The sequence below is a fragment of the Anneissia japonica genome, unplaced genomic scaffold (genome assembly GCF_011630105.1).
Source record: "Anneissia japonica isolate Jap-2015-1 unplaced genomic scaffold, ASM1163010v1 scaffold287869_len1821871_cov162, whole genome shotgun sequence".
Lineage (NCBI taxonomy): Eukaryota > Metazoa > Echinodermata > Crinoidea > Comatulida > Comatulidae > Anneissia > Anneissia japonica.
The window spans coordinates 281,889-297,403 of NW_022741034.1; the positions used below are offsets into that span (position 1 = coordinate 281,889).

The following is a 15,515-nucleotide window of genomic DNA, read 5'->3' on the forward strand; positions in this document are numbered from 1 at the left end:
TTGTTTGTAAAATATTAATATATGAATCTTAAAATAAAATGCCTTTTTATCGCCAATAAACTGATTTTGGATTTTTATTTGGCATTTGGTGTATTATACCAATCGACTCCCCCATAATAATACAAAAATTATACAATGTACAATTTTTTATATTATCAAATTATATTATTTATATAATTCCCCCCCCCCAGCCTCCCCTCTGGCGCCACCCCTGAGACCAAGGACTTATAAAACTGTTACCGTTAACTGTTAATCAGATCAGACAGTGGGGTTTGATTATTTGCTGCCTTTCATCGTTCGTGTGAACTACTACGTAACTACGCTACTAAGCTAGTACTACCCAATCAGAATAAAGCAAAAGACGGATTGGTATTAGGCGAGGCGGTAGGAAAGAATAATCGGTAGATAATCATTCCAAGTTTTTGTACTATATAATTCAGAAGCACCGTCTTCCACTGGTAAGTCCTCATGATTCGCCAACCGCTTGATAATGTGTGGTTGGTTTATGTATATCTACAGGCTAGGAAATAGGCCTGGCCTATTCCTAGTTATTAGAATAGGCCTAGTAATAGTACTGTACTTAGCCTTAGCAAGTTCGCTCTGTCATAGGTGGCCTACTAGACTAGCTAGGCCTATCATTTTTCAACTTTCATCAACCAACGCATTGAGTCGTTTTATATGCGTTACGAGCAACTATTAGTATTACGTAACTTTCCTTGTTGAAGGGCGTCAGAAGCGGTCCGGCTGGTCCAGTTTTGGTCGGACCAATAATTTACAACTCAATATCGTTTGTAAGCCAAATTCTACTTTCTCTGACGCAATCAAACATCTTGCACATTCAAATTTTTTTATTTTATTTTTTATTTTATTTCAACATCATCCAACAGTGACCAGTGTAAGTAATATAACATTAAATTCAAATATAGGTCTAAAAATAATTAAAAATATTAGAAATTCACTTAGTAATATAATTAAAAATAGTAGTAATTTTTGATAGAAGCAGTTAAGACTATCAAAACATATATCTAAGGAAGGATTGAAACAGATAGAATTATATAACTTAGGAAGACGACAAATAAAACCATTTTTTGTAACGTTAACCCTACCCGGTGGAACCCAAAATAATCTAGGGGGTCTTAATCTATGCAAAGGAACTAGGATTTGAAAAAAAGAAGTGAAATCACCGTCAAAACTGGCATTTATGCATTTGTAAAGAAAAATAAGATCAAATAAAATATTCCTTCTCTCTTCAAGTAAAGCCAACTTAAGACTTTTACCAAATTTACGAAAATTGAACCTACAGAATTTATTTTGAATACGTTGCAAACTAACAGAGTGTGCAGTTGAGATTGAATTAAAAATAATAGAACAAAACTTTAGATCTATCTAAGGATTTATACAAAGTAATTAAAGCATTACCATCATCGATATGTCTGCAATGTCTCCAAATGAATCCAAGGAGTCTGTTACTCTTAGCTACAACATAATCAACATGTTTACAAATATTTAAAGAAGAATCAACAAATATTCCTAAATTTGGAGAGGCCGGCTGGGCCTCCCTCTAACCTGCCACTTCCCAGTGGTGAAACGAGGCCTAGGTTCCGATGGGCCCTTTTTTCGAGAGTCCAGGTTTAGGTTAAGAATGCTATATCTAGAAAAATAATGACCAAATCACAATTAGTTTTTTTGTTAATAATATGAAAGACAGTGTATTGCCAAAATTATATAAAAAATAAATTGTGTGAAAATGAGATGCTTATTATATTCCTCAATGAATGAATAAATAAAGTGCAAGAAACATGACAACATATTATAATGCAATATGAATAACAGTGACTATGGTCTATTATATTTATACAAATTGACGGATGTTGTGAAATACCTTAAAAAAAAAGATTCTAGATTAAAGAACACTTTATTGTCTATTTTAAAATAGGAATTTGTTTTTCATTTGCAACAGTCTTGGTTAAAAAGGATAAAATTACATTAAAAATCACACGACAAAACAACTTGGCAAGGACGAGAAATTTGTTAAGATATTTACAATTTCAAATAGTAAAGTAGTAGAAAGTCAAAAAAAAATCACTGTTTAAAATTTATGTGTATCTCAGAAACAGACCAGCCATTTTAGAAAAGATTAAAACTATAAAACCTAGCATTTTGCTATAAAATAATGACAGCATGCTAATTAAATAAAACATCTATTATGTATACACAGGATACATTATGCATATTCCTCCATGAATAAATAAAAATGTAAGAAACAGGAACAAAATTATATTTACCGTATATAATGCAATATGAATAACAATGAATGTGCGCCTACTATATTTATACGAGTTGATGGATACTGTGAAATACTGTACATATATTAATATGTATTATGAATACACAGGGACACAGGATACAATGCTATGCATTATTTAGTAAACCTATTAAATGTCTTTTGAATTAAGCTAGGTGAATACGTTCGATTTTCAAACAACAGACTGCTAATATTATTTAATATTATTATTTAGTAAAGTTTTTCTTTATTAATGACAGCAGGACCATGTATGTAGGTATTCCCATCATATGGACAGATCTACCAGGTGATAAGTACTCAATAGAGCAATACGAATCAGGGGAATCAACTTTGGGTGGATGGTCAATATTAAAATAAGGTACTGTACGTTTCTACAGTGGTTCTACTCTGGCCCTACAACAGTCCCGGTCAGGGTGGTAGGACAAATACCAGGGAAAATCAGCAATTTCGATTAGATACTTATTAACTGCAGGATAAAAACATTTTTTTTTACTATGACATGGCCCTGGCCACCTAATATATATACGTATAACCCATGAGCTATAGACAAAGACAAAACTAATGAAAAGAAGTTATGTTAATACAATGATGATTATGTATATTTGGCCGGACCAATAAAAAAAGCTTCCGACGCCCCTGGTGTTGAATATTATTATGAATAATAGCAACCTGTCCTACCCTAGACCCTATGCACATAATAATAATAAAGACAATTCTTCTAACCATTGAGGTTTTCTTCCCTCCATGACCATGTTGTAACCATGGAGGAAAATTCGAACTACTGTAGCAAAAACCTCCATTAATTTTGTTTCACTTGACTAGTTCGGGTGTTGGTCTTTTTCATGGAATACCTCCATGGTATTTTGCATATTGATGTTCCATCACAATTGCTACGGATTGTGATTGTGTGTTATTTTACCAGGTCAGTATATTGACAACAATTGAGCTCTAGGGGCCAGATTTACCAAACTAGAAATCAGCTTTCAATTCGTCTTATTAAAGTCCATTTTTTTTTTTTTTTTGCTTATTAAAGTCCGATTTATTAATGTGGCTTAGCTTTATAATTGCTTAAAATTAAAAAGTCAATGGTACACATGTGCCATCTAAGATGACTTTTACATTAAGATTTTGTTAATACGGTTTGATAAATCATCTTCATATTTGCTAGGGACATCTTATGTTTTCTGACATTTGCTTAGCTGAGATTGATAAATCCCGGGCCAGGTTTGCCAGATAGTCGACAGGCTTCACGGCCAAACACACGCCATCTTAAGCCAAATTTGGCCAAACTTTTTTTAATATCGGCCAATATTTGGCTAGATTTTTAAACGGATTTGTATATATTACGGTATTAAGCAATTAAGTAGAGCTCCGCATAGTATACTTAGGAAAATTATTATACGAAGGTTAGATATAATGCTTGAAAAAATTGAGAGCCTGCAAGGGCCGAAGCAAATTTTTGAATGCATTAAATCTAACCTAAGTATAATAATTTTTTGCTAGCATCAGGGATTTCAAAAGTTTTGGAAGTAGAAGGCTGAACCTGAAAAGTAGCAGATGCACCATATATCATCAAAGTTCTGAGGGGGTGGGGGTGTGGTGCATTTTTGGAGCTCTGTTTATGGATATATTTTATTAAACAAAATAATGTTTCTTTGTAAGTTTTTTTGTTTTATTCAGCTGGTCATAATGTTGAGTTGTACCATACTGTACTAATATAACAGACATATAATACAATGTAATAATTTGTAATAAGTTAATTTATTATCAATACAATTTCAAAAAGGACTGATATCATGACATTACTGTACAGTAAAACATTTTGTTTCTGCAAGGTAGGTATTTATTGTAACAGGCCTGAAGTACTGTTTTATATACTGTGGAAAATAATAAATAGAAGTAAACTTGGTACATGTTGCATAATTTTTGTGTGGTTGCTCCTGGATATAATCGGCTACAACATTACCATGAGTTGGAATCTGAAAAATAACAATATAAAACAAATTAATAAAAGCTTCACTAAATACATTTTTGGACAAATCTTGGTCTGTATTAATAAACCTGCGATTAAAATTGAATTGTACTTTAAAATTACTTTTGTAAAGCGAGGTTAAGTAGAACCCAAAGAGAGATTTACTTTAAATTCAATATTAAGTATGAAAAGTTAAGCAATTCCTTGAATTATTGAACCCTAATAAACTAAACAAACTGAATGTTTAATAGGAATATCCTAGACCTATTTTAAAGACTCAAGGAACGAAATTAGATGTAGGCCTACCGCTAGGCAGGAGGCTGCCGAGACCTCCTCCTATTACTAGCCTAGACCGCAGCCTAGCTAGTTTTGAAATCATCCCATGAGTTTTACCTGTCTGCACAGACCAAAAAGTTAGTGACATTGATTGTATTCGCTCTCGAATGCTTTAAAAAAATTTTTTATTTCTCTGACGAATGTGAAACATTACAAACAAGTTCTTCTAACAGAATACAAATTACAAAATAGGCTAGTTATTCATCGTATCCGTACTGTACTGCTGATGTGTAGTTAAAGCGTACTGCAGGAGCACAAGTCAGCGTACGCACAGCTAAATGTCTAATCATATCACTATAGCATGCAATAACTGCTACAACAGTTGGTCAGTAAAACCAACATTAAAAGACGGTGATTGACTTATAAAGCAATTAGCAAGGCATGCATCATAACAAAACTGCTGCATAATGTACAGTATTTCTTGATTTCTAGTTTTGCTGTGACTACCAAAAGCAAAGCACACCGGTCTGGCCTAGGCCCCAGATTGAGATTAAACTAGTCTTATCACTCATAAATCCATACTTTGTACTTCTGTACGTAATTCAGAAGCAGTGTTTGAGTGTTAAGTATTCATTCACTGTTTGATACTGTGATTATAAATTCATTGGTTAGGAAATGTCTATTTTATTAAACAAATGTAGCCTACCATTTAAGTCTAGGCTAGGCCTACCTAGTCTAAAAGAATACAAGTAAACCCGTACCCATGCCAACCTCTACCCAAATTTTGGATGAATCGCACACAGAATTTTGACGAACCCGTACACATCTTTGGTCAACCCGTACATAGCGAACACTAACCCGTACCCAAGTTTGATGAATGATATTTTTACTACTGTATAATAAAAAATTTTGCAAACTGTATTGTATATTTAGATAGTACAGTAGAAACGCTCAATTACGAACCCCGATTTAACAAATTCCCGATTTTACAAACATAATTTCAAGCTGATGATGTCATAAAAAGTAAAGTGAAAACTTAAAAAAAAAAAAAAAAATCCGCTCGAATTGTAACTGTTATTACTGTAGCATGCATACCATACTATACTCTATAAACTAAGACCAAGGCCTAACTTTGCCTAAAATTTTCAACTTTTTAAATTTGGTTTCTTTACTACCAGTACCAGACTTCTATTTGCCTAGCAATTAATATAGCACTGCAGGGTAGTAATACCCTCGTTGCTTGCTTATAATACTAATAGAAACATATCCCAGATTAGTAGACCTAAGTTGACTTAATATATTAAAGAGAATAATAAGCAAACTAAATAATTCTAACAAAGCAAAAACCTGCATTAACTTTGTTTCACCTGAGTAGTTTGGGTGTTGTTATTTTGCATAGGTTGATGTTCATCACAATGTGCTTTTACCAGGTCAGTGCTAACAACAATTGAGCACTAAAAAGGAAGCACAAGCTAAATGCTTCAAGTGAATTAGCATGTTGTTCAATGAATACCATAGCCATGAAAGCCAATGTTGGGACAGTGGAAAAAAGAAAATTATTTTAAAAGTGAGATTTGCTTGTGGATTTGTTGTGCATTGTAAATGTCACTTTTCATTTCATTGGTCTTTTATTTCATAAATATCTATTAAAATAAACTGTACATGATAACAAAAACTGTACAATTAAGAACTACAGTAACCAGACCCATATAACACTACTCAGACCGGTGTATGTTAATTTGGGATACAAAAAACATAGGACACTTTATTATTATTTAAATTCTTATTCGCCAGTAAGAAATTCACCATAGAATAGAACTAAACTTCTACAGTAGATAATTAGATTGGAAACAGAAAATAACCAAGTTTTAAGCAAAATTAATACTACTGTAGAGTTTCCCTAATAAACAGAATTGGTCAAGAAACCATACCAGAGATGTTGACTGCAAAAAAAAAAGACTGCTGATGATACTTCTAAAAAATCTCTTTATTATAGAGTCCTTATTATTTGAAAATACTGATATTATTCAATGGTTCTGTACATTAGTCAAAATTTTCTTTTACTGAAGCCTCACGTCCAAGGGCGTCGATCCGTGGCTGAAAGTGGGATGGGGGAACGAGATGAAAAATAAAGCCTTGGGTCGTAGGCCCAAGCAATGGTTGGGGACCAGGGGGCGAAGCCCCGGAAGCTCTGGCGCATATAGCCTTTTAATTGATTTTAAGCAATGCAATTAACATTTATTTCCATACGAAATTTTCAAAATATCCAGTGGCGGATCCAGTAATTTGAAATAGAGCTGGGCTAGAGAGGGACTTTTACAGTGGAGAGTGTAGCTGGACTACCACCTCAGCCTCACCATGTTGGGGCTGAGGAGGTAAGAAAATTATGGTTATGGCACCTTCAGTTGGTCAGAAAAATGGCACTCTCAGACTGAATTTGAATATAATTTTAATTTTTCTCCATTTTTAATTTTCGAAAAAAAAAAAAATAGTGATGGTGGGCCAGCTGGGCCCCTTGAATCTGCCACTGAAATACTCAACATAAAAAGTTTTTAAAATTATCCTTTTTAGTCATAATTATGCCCGCTTATATATTTTGTGCAAACTAACATTTATAAAAGTAATGATTTTTTATCTACTGATTGTAACGTATTCAAAATTCGAACTATGAAAAACAAATAGGCCTAAGATAAACTTAAAACAGTCATTAATTTTAGTCTTTTTGCATGTACAGTACTTTTAAAATCAATCAAGAGGTTTTTCTTTTCTCCTCTTTTTGAATTTCACTTTTGTGTAAGTAATATTGCGATAAATTATTGTGAGTGGAAATAATACCGTCTAATTTATGATCAAACAGGACTAGGGAGATAGGGAGCACACAAAACATTTGTTAGCATTTTGATTTCACAAACATAAAGGTGATTTAATACTTAATTTATCATTATCAGTGGCGGCTCCAGGAAAGCAAATTAGAGGGGGGACAGGGAGGGACTTGCACAATTGGAAAGTAGAACACCTCAGCCCCACCATGGTTGGGGCTGAGGAAAGAAAATTTATGATTATGACACCTAGATTGCCGGAAATGGCACTCTCTGACCTAAAATTCTAATAATTTTCCTTTGTTTTTTTCCCATTTTTTAAAAATAATTTTGAAAAAATTAGGGTCGGTTCGGCCCCACTTGAATCTGCCACAGATTATTATGACGTTATTGCGAGACTGCGTCAACGTAACAATGGAGTTTGTAAACTTTTGGTAGGCTTATCACTTAATCGAAATAGGTAGACATCATATCCGTGTTAAAGGCTGAAATTAGAAAAAAACAGTAATCCTATGTATGTAGATAATATTAAACACTAGATACGTATGGGTCAGAATAATATACGAAAAGAATAAATCGTTTATATTAGAATTTGTGCACTTTTGAGTTTGTAAAAATATTGGCCTAATAAGGATACATGCTTCCAATTTTAACAACATTCAGTACATTGTTTTCACAATAAATTTAGCCTCTGATAGTCGTTGCACCCATAAAATCGATCTAGTGGGTTTCTGGGATGGTTACGAAATGTTTAAACAATTGCGTTTTTACTCGGTTTTGGTCCGGAAAATATGTACCACACTTGTGAACAGCCAAAATTCATGAGTCATGCGTAGTTGTTATTCTTTCCATTCGCTTTTAAAAGTGGGGTTTTAATTATAGAAGATTGGTGAAAAGTTGGGGGGGAGACAATCGATATGATGTCTCCCCCCCCCCCCACTTTTCAAAGTGGGTGGGGGGACGCGTCCCCCACCGATCGACGCCCATCCATGCTGTCATTTTTTGGAGTCGCCGTACTCATTCAATTTGTGTGTAAATCAGTGGATCCTTTGGTTTTTAGACACAATATTGGAAACAGAAAATATAAACTTAACAAAACACTTAAACAATGAAATTGCCCTCAATGCAAAGTATACAAAAATTGAAAAGATACATATGATATGGTCGGCACAATAAATATACAATCATATAATAGACAGTTAACATTAAAGATGGGAAGAATGAACAACAGGCACCTAATAAATTGGATTGAGGTCAAAGACACAAAATTCATATAATAACTTTGTGTACATTCTGAAAAGTCAGTACAGAGCCAATATATTCTCTTTGGAAACTTTTGAACAGTAAGTAATACAATTTCTATCATAATTTGAATACAAGCATGTTGACAAAAGCGTACAGCTACCAACAGAACATCGCTACATGGGTAGGCAACAAAGACTTGTGATCCGCTTATCAGGCAAAAAATACTGTTTTCAAGCAGTACTGGACAATATCAAGTCCTCCTTCGGAGGTCGTCAAAGATTTAAAGAAAGAAAGAGGTGGGAAGGAGTTAGAGAAACATTCATTTTGACCATGATGACGTTTATCAAATTGAAAAATGAATGACACATTGTGAAAGAAAATAGTCTCAGCTGTAACATGCTCAAAGGTGGGAGATGATCGATCAAAGAATAAGCGAGATACGTTCAAATGATTATAAAAATAATGACGTCATAAATAAAATTTAATAAAAAAATTCAGATGGCAATACGATGACGTCACAATGTCTGATCAGCCGTAATGATCTGTAAAATCATATCTACATGTGCTTTCAGAATATGTAATAAAAATTGGGGGTCATCTTTCATCCTAAGGAGCTATAAACTGATTAAAAATAGCATGATTTTGAGCATTTTAAAATTTTGACGCACGTGTACATGCACGTTATGATGCGCACACGAAATTAAGGTACATTGCATTCAACCTTGACCTGAATTTTATGCCCACTGAATATGATTTAGAAATGACAATTTGTTAGGATGATATGTGGGTCGTTAAAGATTAGAGGAAAGAAAGATGAGGGGGGTCAGAAAAAAACATTCATTTATTTTATGACCATGATGACTTCATCAAAATGTGAAAAGAAGATGCATTTATGAAAGAAAATTGTCTCAGCTATAACATACTCAAAAGCGGAACATGTAATAAAAATTAGGGGTCACTGTTCATCCTAAGGAGCTATAAGTGATTAAAAATAGGCTTGAATTTGGCATATTTTCACTGTATGTCGACACAAATGCGCGGAAGGATTTGTATGTTTGATACACGCGTACAGCATTGCTATTGGCCATAAGATTACTGAAAAGAATGGAAATCTGTGCATACAGTGTCAGGAACCCAAAATATAAAAAAAAACTTTAATTCTAGCTTTCGCACGTACTGTGCACGAAAAAATGCATGTGCTGCGCTGGAATTTTGAAAATTGTTGAAATGCTCATAATGGCCTGAAACATACTCTAAAATAATCAAAGCATTTTAGAATTTTGATGCGCACATTATACTAACTGAATATGATTTAGAAATGGCAATTGGTTAGGATGATATGATCGATAATGTAAAAACACAAAATTGCTTGTAGATGACAACCCACAAGGCTAATGACATTGAAAAGCTTATTATGACTATTCCACGTCAAGCCAAGTGTTTGTTGATGCTGTCATGTTAGTAGCTCATGGCAATTTTGGGATATCATGTTAAGAATAAATGGGGAGAAAGAAAGAAAAAAAAAAGATGATCTCTGACAATAACAAAAGGTGATCCGCTTGAGATGCGGATCACCAATATTAATTTGTTACATCTACAAAACCAATAGATTTTTTTGTTGCAACCTACAGAATTATATTTTCATTTCTATTGTCTTTCCTAAATATACTCTTAAATTTTGTGGCAGCAAGTTTAGGGATTTTTATAGTAAATGACTACATCATTAAAATCTGATGTACTGTATGGGACTGACTGTGCACTATCCTATTGCATTGATTGTTATTTGGATTTCTTTACTTGTCTTTTAGAAAAACATTACCAGTCACATTAAACCAACAGTTAACCAAGATGACATGATATAATTCATCCAACAGTGAGGAGGCACGACCACTTCAGAGTTGGTTTGTGGTGAGGGATATTGGATCATAGGTACTGGTAAGTAGTGTTCAGAATGTGATACTGTACTTGTCAAGAGTTAGTAGAAAACATATTTTGTGAAAAAATGTTTTGAAGTGTCAAAGTGGACCTTTCTAGTGTGTAAATCAAATTTAACAACTAACCAATCAGAACAGAGCCATGAATACGTGCATGTCAAACACATGTGTCCCACAAACGCGCACATGTATGCATATGTCTGCATAACACTGTAGTCTTGTGGGACCTTAGCAACAATATACAAGTCAAGCAACTACTGTATACATTAACTATTAGTGAAATTGATAAATTCATAAGAAAACTATTCTGATGTTATTTACATTTTTTTAAACATTTGATTTTTTTTGTTTCAATTTTAAGACATTCTAATTTTGTACAATGCGAACATTCTAATTATTTAAGTATTTCTATCTTATTAGATCTTCAATGTTTTTTTTTCAAACTGCTCTCAAGTATCTTAGGGCCTGTTTCTACTGGAAAGAAATAATCGATTAAAAATCCCTTTTTCAAAAAATCGCTTTTATTCTCGCAGTAGAAACGGGACCAGTTTGAAAAAAGCGATAAAAAAAAATCGATTAAAAACACACGCAATGGATAGCGTGTTTGAACGGCAAATAAACGGGGGGTGGGGGGGGTGGTGCCGCAGCCACTTCAAGACATGAGGCACTTGTGCTACCTATTTTACTGAAAATTCTTATGGACTTGAACTACCTTTTTAACCAAAATTGCACTGTGCTCTAAAATACAAGAAGAAAAATGCCACTCATTAGTGCCAGAGCTGTCTCTTATACACATCTAGATGTGTATAAGAGACAGGAGAAAGATACTATCCTATACAGTTAGGAAAACAAGGTGTTGTATAAACAAAATGGTGACATAATTTCCGTCACGAAAACCGATTTTCGAAAAATAAAAAATGCAGTTGCAACGCCAGCAGTCTGTCTGGTACTCATTAAAAAAACAGTTTTAAAAAATCGATTATTTTGTGTTTATCAGTAGAAACACACCCTTAGAATGTTATTGTTATCTTGCCCTCATCTGAGCTTTCGAGATTACAATAACTTGTATCTACAGACTTAGCTTTACTTGTTAATCATCAAAATCATCAAAAAAGTTTTTTGTCATTGGTTATATAGTTCTGGCATTGGTAGAATACAGTACCAGTATACAGATTTATTACACTTTTTAATCACCAATATTTTAAGGGTGGTGCCAGTGAGGTGGGGGGGGGGGAATGGCACCTCTCCCCTGTCGGGGAGAAAAACCAGGAGGAAAATAATTGTATGTATTTTCTACACATAATCTAAATCAATAAATAAGCCTTTGAAACCCCTAAATTGTTAAAATTTTTAAGGCTTTACTGCTTTTGGAGTATTTTGAGCGACATCTATGTTTTCCTCACCTTTAAGACAAGATAGTTTTTATACCATTTCACAAGACTTTTTTATATCTTGTTTAGTGAAATGTTGTAAAGAAAAGAGAAATTTTTCGGATTAATAAAAAATATAATTATGCTTTAAATTGGAAGAAATGTAGTTTCTCATTTTGGGAGATTTGGAGGAATATAAAATTTATTTTTTCATATTTTTTTCCCCGGTGATGAAAGACTCACTGGCCAAAATGAAAGTAAATTTTCTAAAATCATCATTAATTTGGTAGTGGATAGTAATATTTAAATGTGAACTGGGAAACAGAATGAAACCATTTGATATACTGTACTTGATAGCTAAAATTGAAAGAAGTGTAAGTTTCAAGCAATTATTACTTTCTGTTTTTATATATCAATTTTAGTGTCAAGCTTTGTGAAAATCAACATTTAATTAGTAAATTACTGCAGTGCTAATGTGAGAAGTAAAGCACAGCGGAAAGATGGAGAAATCGGGTAAGATATAATATTTTGTTGACATTTTATTGTGCTTTCTAACATGTAGCCATCTTAAAGCATTTCATATCATCATTCTGATCATTGAAAACAAGTCATGTGTAACCTCCTCCCCCTGGCAAGCATCCCCAGTCAAACATGAATATTCAGTATAGCAAAAATTTGTTCTTTCTTTACTTTCTTTCCCCGTTCAGGGAATGTATTCAGGTACATGGGCCATTGGCCCTAATACAAAACATAATTCATTGTAACATAATACACTTCCTTCTTTTTTTGAACGCAAAGTAGACTTACTTTGCTAAATTAATAATATATTTTTTATTTGAGAATAATAAACAGAGCTTGTTGATAATTGGATATAAATAAATAAATTGTGGAATAATAAATAAATAAATTGTGGAATATATTTGCTTCAGACTAAAGCTGCATTCACATCAAAGCCTGGATCCAGTCCGGTGCCTGGAAAAAATCGTTAAAAATGGGTTCTGTGGTAAAAAATAGGACTGTTCACATAAAATTCATATGATTTCCAGCCCGGACTCGGGACCTGGACCGATGGATCAGAGCCATTTGTATCGTGAAATCATATGTTTTTTTTCGTTGGACCAATCAGCAACAAGCTTGATTGGTTCGAACCAATCAAACGCATATATTCTTAACCTCAATAACCAGTGCTCCGGACAGATCTGGGCTTGATGTGAACGTAGCTTTTTATGGACATTGCAAAATAAAATGAAATTATCTTCAATAGTGTTGTTATAAATTGCAAATCTTGCAAGTTCTTTTTTCCCTATAAATATTTTCCTCCCTCTCCTTTTTAATCTCTAGTTCCAGTCTAATCTCAACTTTTTAAATAACTGTCTGTGTTTTAAATTTCTAATATTTGTATAACGATAACTTAAACTTAAACACACCCTAGCAATACTGTACCTGTGAGAGAGACAATTTCCTAAGGTGTGCTAGCAAATGAAACCCATCTATACTGTACTTGTGAGTAGAGAGGGAAAAGTTTCAATGAAGTGCTAGCAAATGGTCAGTAGTACCCATCAATACTGTACCTGTGGGTGTGGAGAGATAAGTTCCAAAGGTGTGCTAGTAAATTGATCTACCCATCAATACTGTACCTGTGAGAGAGACAAATTCCCAAGGAGTGCTAGTAAATGATCAGTCCCATCGATACTGTACCTGTGAGAGAGACAAGTTCACAAGGAGTGCAAGCAAATGATCAGTACTATGCCGATCAATACTGTACCTGTGAGAGAGGCAAGTTCACAAGGAGTGCTAGTAAATGATCAGTCCCATCAATACTCTACCTGTGAGAGAGACCAGTTCCCAAGGAGTTTTAGTAAATGATCAGTACTCTACCCATCAATACTGTACCTGTGAGAGAGACAAATTCCCAAGGGGTGATAGCAAATGATCAAGATACTTATATTTGATTAAAGTTTTAGTTATGTGTAAGTAAACAGTATTTTGGAATGAATTAGCTTCATTATTTATGAGACATTTCTATTTTGTTAATTTCAAAGAAATTACTGATGATGCATTTGAACAGATTTTGTCAATTATTTCGGAATGGTATGACCAGCTTGGATATATCAATATGCTGAAAGTGTTGTACAGAGATCTTTTGAAAAACAATTACGAGTTGAATAGGGCTATCAAGGTGATGGACTTAATGAAGTTGTTGATTGCTTCTGGAGATCTGCACCCAACATACCTCAATCTTCTCTATGATACCATACACATAACAGAGCAAAGAGGGATCAAAGATATACTGCCAGTATTTCAAAATGTTAAGGATGTAGAAATCTCAAAATTCACACATCACAGACAAAAAGTTATGAAGCTTGGAATGGTACTGAGTGTTGAAGATGTAGAAAAGATCAGTGGATTGTACAACCGACCAATAAAGAAATATGCAGACACATGGAGTTTGATTATGGATCTGGAACGCAACAGAATAATTTGTGAAGGAAAATTGAATGCCTTCGTTGAAAAGCTGAATGCCCTTAAACTCCAACATGCTGTGGAAGCTTTAACAGAAGGTATTTAATTAAATTGCTATTCTATATCAATGTAATAATTGTTACATCAGAGAGGATCAACTGTCCAACAGTAAAAACAAAGAATCTGCAAAGCAATGCAAATTTAAAAAAAATTTACTTTTTGGTCGTCTAGGATACAAAGAATTTTGCAGGGCCTCACTTCCGGGGCCCCCTTTTGGATATCTCTAGATCCGCCCCTGTTAACAGTAATGATTTAATTTTTAGCCGGTTAGCACACCCTCTACCATTAAAAATGTAAATTTTAGAGAAAAACAATTTTATTTTTATTATGCTATCCATCTGAAATCTGCTAAAATAAGATATGGTATTTCTTCCTTAATTACTGTATATAATTTTAAAGCATTTATCAATCTCATTAAGGGCAAATAGAAAAATGTGTTTGATTATCACTCCCGCCCACATCAAGAATTTGGGAAATATTGATGCGGGAATAAACAGGCTGTGGAAGCCTCAAGAGAAGGTATTCAATTAAATTGCTATTCTACATCAGTGTAATTATTGTTACATCAGAGAGGATCAACTGTCCAACAGTAAAAACAAAGAATCTGCAAAGCAATGCAAGTTGATTGACAGTATCATCAATCAAGGGACACAGCCAATGTGTGGAGTAGGACACAATTAAATCCCTCAAATCATTGTACAACTACCTACCAATGAAAAAATAAGATTATTGTCAATGCAAGAAAAGCATATTACGGTAGGCCTCCAACTAACAGGGATTACTCTATTAATGGTGGACCAACGTAGTTTATTTTATTTCTTTTTAGATTTTTTGTCATTTAAAGGTGTCTACAGCCTGGTTCACATCAAACTTTTATCTAGATAGATCCACTTAACTAGTTAAAAGTTTGACGTGAACCACTCAATTATAGCTAGATAAAGGAATTAAGTCACTTAAGTTAAGTGACTTAACTTTACTAGAATAACAGTAAATTAACTTGCTTAACGGTAAAGTCGGCTCGGATTACAAGGACACGATTACGTAACGTAGGCATCTAAGCCAGCGTTGTTG

At 33.8% G+C, this 15,515-nt stretch overlaps 1 long non-coding RNA gene across 1 annotated transcript; it reads left to right on the forward strand.

Annotated features, from left to right (window-relative positions):
* The first annotated feature begins 330 nt into the window (after window positions 1–330).
* On the forward strand, window positions 331–12,491 carry LOC117118473. The gene is made up of 3 exons (XR_004447046.1): window positions 331–458; window positions 10,426–10,552; window positions 12,344–12,491. It is a non-coding gene; the product is annotated as an uncharacterized LOC117118473 (long non-coding RNA).
* Window positions 12,492–15,515: the final 3,024 nt, after the last annotated feature.